This window comes from Anguilla rostrata, chromosome 2 (genome assembly GCF_018555375.3).
Source record: "Anguilla rostrata isolate EN2019 chromosome 2, ASM1855537v3, whole genome shotgun sequence".
Lineage (NCBI taxonomy): Eukaryota > Metazoa > Chordata > Actinopteri > Anguilliformes > Anguillidae > Anguilla > Anguilla rostrata.
The window spans coordinates 29,916,885-29,923,020 of record NC_057934.1 but is presented as its reverse complement, the minus strand read 5'-3'; positions in this window follow the sequence as shown (position 1 = coordinate 29,923,020).

The following is a 6,136-nucleotide window of genomic DNA, read 5'->3' as shown; positions in this document are numbered from 1 at the left end:
ACAACCCGCCTCACCCTCTGTTGAGACAGTGGACACAGCTGGCCAATGCCAACAGCTAAAGCGCTTGCTGGAGGACAATGCAGACCTCTTTGCTGCCCGCGATGAGGAATGCATGCAGACTGATCTAGTGCAGCACACCATTGATACTGGTGGTGCTGCACCGGTTCGTCTACGTCCTCACCGGTTGTCACTCGCAAAGCGGCTGGTGGCGGAGGAGAAGGTTAAGGAGATGGCTGCCGCAGGCGTCATTGAGCCCTCCAACAGCCCATTGGCAGCCCCTGCCGTCCTAGTGCGGAAAAAGAATGGAGAGTGGAGGTTTTGTGTTGATTACCTGTATCTCAATGCAGTAACGCGCAAAGACGCCTACCCTCTCCCCCGCGTCAACGAGGCACTTGACCACATCGCGGGGTCCAGCTGGTTTTGCTCGCTGGACCTCCGAAGTGGGTACTGGCAAGTGTGGATGGCCCCAGCTTTCAGCATCAGGCAAGGGTTGTGGCAGTTCCGTGTGATGCCGTTCGGAGTGTGCAACGCCCCTGCCACGTTCGAACGGTTGATGGAAAGGGTGCTGTAGGCTGTCCCCCGAAGCTGCTGTGTAGTGTACCTGGACGATCTCCTGGTACATGCCAGCAGCTTCGAGCACGCCCTCGCTAACCTCCACGATGTGCTCACTGCAATTCGCTGGGCTGGGCTACGGTTGAATCCCCGGAAGTGCCAGCTGCTTCGGAGGGAGACGGCCTTCCTGGGGCTTGTTGTGAGTGAGCGAGGGGTAGCCACCGACCCAGCTAAGGTGACTGCAGTGCAGGACTGGCCGAGCCCAGCGGACATAGGTGAGCTGCGCAGTTTCCTGGGGCTGGCGAGCTACTACCGGCAGTTTGTGCGGGGTTTCGCCTCCATTGCCAGTCCCCTCCATCGCCTCACTGACAAGAACCAGCCGTTCGTCTGGACTGACGAGTGCGCAGAAGGCTTTGCCCAGCTCAGAACGGCTCTCACGGAGGCCCCCGTACTGGCATACCCAGACGTGCACCGCCCCTTCATCGTGGACACCGACGTAACGTGGGAGTGGGAGCCGTCCTCTCTCAGGAGGACAGTGATGGAGAGAGAGCGGTCGCCTATTACAGCGGCGCCCTGAGCCGGGCAGAAACTACTGCGTGACCCGAAGAGAGCTGCTGGCAGTGGTGAAGGCACTGAGGCACTTCAGGCCCTACCTCCAAGGCAGCCACTTCTGCCTCAGGACTGACAACGCTTCGCTCACCTGGCTCCTGAACTTCAAGCACCCAGAGGGCCAAGTAGCACGGTGGCTAGAAGAGCTACAAGAGTGCGACTTCCGGATCGAGCACAGGGCTGGGCGACACCACACCAATGCCAACGCCCTGTCCCGCCGTCCTTGTGCTGAACTGGACTGCCGGTACTGCCGCCGACAAGAAGAAAAGAGCCAGGTGGAGCCGGAGGTGGCTGCCGTTCACACCATCAGTGAGGCGGAGTGGCTGCCAGTGTCACCGGAGCAGCTGCGGGAGGGTCAGGAGGCTGACGGCACACTAAATAAAGTGAGGGGCTGGCTGGAGGCGGAACGGCTGCCACAGTGGGCTGAGGTCTCGGCTGAGGGGCCCAAGCTCAAGGCCTACTACGGGCAGTGGAGGAGCCTTGAGCTGCGGGACGGGCTGGCATATCGGTGATGGCGGGCACCCGGGCTGGGAAGCAACCTCCTCCAACTCCTCATTCCCCGAGCGCTCCGACCCCATGTCCTCGGACTGGTGCATGGCTCGGTGGGGGCGGGCCACTTCAGAAACAGTAAGACCTTGCGACGGCTGAGGGGGCGCTTTTACTGGCCTGGGTGCCGCCGGGACGTAGAGCTGCACGTTCACTGCTGTGACTCCTGTACGGCACGCAAGGGGCCTACCAGGCGCTCTCACACCCCTCTCCAACGCTACGTGGTGGGGGCCCCGATGGAGCGAGTGGGGGTGGACGTCCTTGGCCCTTTCCCCATCACGAAGGCTGGTAACCGCTACATTCTTGTGGCTATGGACTACTTCATGAAGTGGCCTGAGGCGTATGCGGTGCCGGACCAAAGTGCCACAACAACGGCAGGAGAGCTGGTCGAGGAGATGTTCGCCCGGTTCAGGGTCCCCGCTGAACTCCACAGTGACCAGGGGCGAAACTTCGAGTCGGGGGTGCTGGCTGAAGTCTGCAGACATCTGGGAGTGGCTAAGACCCGGACGACGCCACTCCATCCCCAGAGTGACAGTCTTGTTGAACGATTTAACAAGACCCTAACTGCACAGCTTGCCATCCTCGCCATCCAGCACCAGCGAGACTGGGACCACCATCTGCCCCTGGTCCTGTGGTCTTACAGAACTGCCGTACAGGAGTCCAGCCTCTGCATGCCCACCGCCCTGAAGTTCGGGCGGGAGCTCCGGATGCCTGTGGACTTGGTGTTCGGGGCCCCGCCCGGGCATGGGGAACCAGCCCGTACGGAGGCATGCTACTTCCACCAGCCGCTGGAACGGCTACGAGTGGCACACAACTTTTCTCGCCAGGCCCAGGATACTGCGGGACTGCGGCAGAAGCGTGCCTACGACCAGCGCTGCAAGGGACAGGCCTTCAAGCCAGGTGATAGAGTGTGGATTCACTGCCCAGTGCGCAAGAAGGGCCTGTCCCCTAAGCTGCAGTCACACTGGCGCGGGCCTGGCGAGGTCGTGGAACAGCTGAGTGAGGTGACCTATCGGGTGCGCATGCCAAACCGGGGGCGCCTGGTGATGCTCCACCAAGATCGGCTTGCGCCCTACCACCCACTCGCCACTGAAGACGCAGCTGGCGGACAGGTAAACAGCAGCCCTGTCCCCCCCAACGCCACCGGCAGCTGAGGAGGCGACACAGCGCACCACCGGTCGACCCACTTGGCAACGGTGGCCACCTAGCTACCTCAACAACTACGAGGTGAATCGCTTGGGGACTGCGGGGTCGTCAGGGACTAGTGACCCCTTGGGTGGGGGTTGTGTGGCGATCTCGCCTCCGTTATTGTAGCTAGTTGTAAATATTTGTAAATACATGATCATGTTTGTGTTGCTAAATGTGCTTAGCCTGTTAATAGTCGCTTATGTAGCGCTAGCTAATTTCATTGTATTTGTGTTCGTTGGACCCTTATGCTTTTGTACAGTAGTGTTGTTAATGTCCCTGTGAATACCGCTGTAAGTAATGCTAGTTTTGTGTTCTTGTTGTTGTTTGCTTGCTGTTGCGATTGGCTCTCGCTAATGTCTGGTGATTGGTGCACCGAGGGCAGCAAGTTAGGCCAATCAGGGGGTCCCAGGGCTATAAAAGAGCTGTTCGCCTGATCGAACGGGTCAAATCTTTAAAACTGTTAATAAGCAATGTCTGCAATAAAGTGAAGCTCTGCTGGGGCGATTAGAAAACGGCCAACCCCGTTTCCGCCTCTGTTTTCCGTCTATCTATTGGATTATTTTGCCAGTGCCACTCATCATATAGGCAAGTGAACATATAACTCAACATACAGTACAGGCCAAAAGTATTAGGCCACTCTGGTTTAAAAAAAAAACTTCGGGTAGTGATGAATTGGAACTTGAATACAATCTCTTTGGACATCATGGAAAGAGGGAATTCAGTCACTCTTTGATGTCATATATGGTACATTTGAGTTTTTAATTGCCCTTTGTAACTTTTCTGAAAGGCATACTGTGCAGGATTTTTTGCCTTGCTGTGTTTACAAAGACGTCTCCCCCTCTGCATGTATACATGTAACAGATTTCAGTTGGGTAAACTAGTGGAAAGAGTACACAACAGAATAATCAAGATGTAATAGCCTAAGATGAGTTATGTTATTTATTTTTAGGGGCACTGAAGACAAATGCAATTACAAAAAACATAAACAAGAAGAACGGCGAGATGTCCCTCTCCAAATGGTTCACCGGGGCTCGTGACAAATGAGGATACCGGACAATAAGAGCTCAGAGAGACCTAGAAAGAAAACAGGTGCAAGATGGGGGAAAGTCCCAGTAGAGCACTATAATGGTGACACATACACACCAAAATCTCTCACACCCCAAATTTCCCTCCTTCTGCTTACTGTCAAATAGCATACAAGTATTACATTTGTCAAGCTTAAGTATAAATATAGCCAAATGACAATAAATTTGCAGTGGGTGTGACACATGCAGAAATGCTAATAATTATCAATCCGTATAACATAATGGGAAAATACCAAATTTAATGCTGGTAGATACATTTTTGTAAGAGTAGCAGCATATTAGGTTTTTTCAGGAAATTCTAAATGGCAAACAAATCCAGTATGTTGACCCTATGGTTCTTTAAGGCAAACTGGTTCTTTGTCTGGAGAGATATCTTCTGACATCTCTAGGCCAAAAAGTGCAGGTGTTATGATTGTTTAATAATCGCAAATTCAGCTGACTATTATAGCGCCTTCAAGTGGCCAGTCGCAACCAAATTTAGTATTTTGTTTATATCACCCTCTAGCAAAATGCTACGTTTAACAAGTGGTTGAGGAATAACTCAGAAAAGTAGAAAATGTGCATATATAATACAAAATGGCAGCCAATTCAAGATGGCACTGACCCAGTAAGCACACACCCATGTTCCTAATGAAGTATTTTGTCATTGCAGCAAGTTTGAAATCCCTGCCAAGGAAGAGTTGGATTAAAATTTGGATCTTTATGGTGCCACCATGTGGTTAGGTTGGGCTAGAATTTTATTCCTGGAGTGTTCAATCTAACTTTTAATGTACATACCAATTTCCATAGCTTTATTTCAAATAGTCTGGGAATTTTAGCATTGCTGTGAAAAGTCACGCCTAATGTTTTCCAAGTAATCAAAAATGACATAAAATGCAGTATGTTGGTCTCATCGTTTTTGAAGAAATCTGTTCTTTGTGAGGAGGGACCTATACTGACATTGTATTCATGTCTCTAGGTCAAGCAGTGCAGGAGTTATTATTGTTTAGTTACTGCAAATTCAACTGACTATTATAACGCCACCAAGTGGTCAGTTGCTACCAAATTTGGTATTGTGTTACTGGATGCCATCTAGCCATATGCAAAGTGTCATAGTAATTGTCCAATCGATTAAGGAATAACTCAGAAAAGATACACAGATAAATATAATATAAAATGGCTGCTAATGCAAGATGGCATCAACCCAAGAAGCACATGCCTATGTTCCTAATGAGGGCTTTTGTCATTGTAGCAAGATTGAAATCTCTGTACCGGAACAGTGATTTTTTATGAATTTTTGACTTTTTTATAAAAGGGGTTTAGTTTGCCAGTAAAAACTGTGAAAAAGTACAAGTGACAAACAAGTAGAAATCCAAGGCACTCTTAATAGTAAATAGTAAAAGCCTTTATTGAAATGCGGCAAAAAATAAAATGTGCTGAACCTGTTAAGATTGCCTTAGCTTCCTACTTGTTTGTCACTTGTACTTTTTCACAATTTTGGAAAACTAAACCCCTTTTTGATGCATTGATATTTCTTCCTTTTTCCAAAGTGCACCTTTTTGGCCATTATCTTTGTTCATGTAGCACTCCTTCTATAACTTTTAGCACTTTGTTTTTTAAATATATATTTGGATCTCTGTAGCGCCACCATGTGGTTGGTTTGGGATAAAACTTTATGGCAGGAGCCTTGGTGGTGGGTGAGGTGAGTTCCCCTTCATCACTGTAAAGCACTTTGAGCATTCGGAAAAGTGCTATATAAATGCAAGCATATAACTCTATAAGTTCACATATCAAGTTTCACAACTTCATGCCAAATGGTTTTTGAATTGGCATTTAATTTTGTAACTAGGGCAAACAGGGCCTGGGGCCTGTGCTCATCAATGTCAAAATTTTGTCACTCGCACTACAGCACCACCAGATGTTCAATCTGCACCAAATTTTAACTCTGGAATTTTGTCTAGTTGGGCCCCAAATAGAGCCCAATGATGCATCATTTGAAGCTCATATGGTCAAACAGGTGGGGCAACGTGGAACTCGTGGACAAACCCACTTGGAACCCATATTCCAGCCCATTTACAACCTATTTTGGCATCATATATAAAGCCCATTTAGCCCCCAAATAAAGCCCAGTCATGTCCCATTTGAAGCCCATATGGGAAAACAGGTGGGGCCAACAT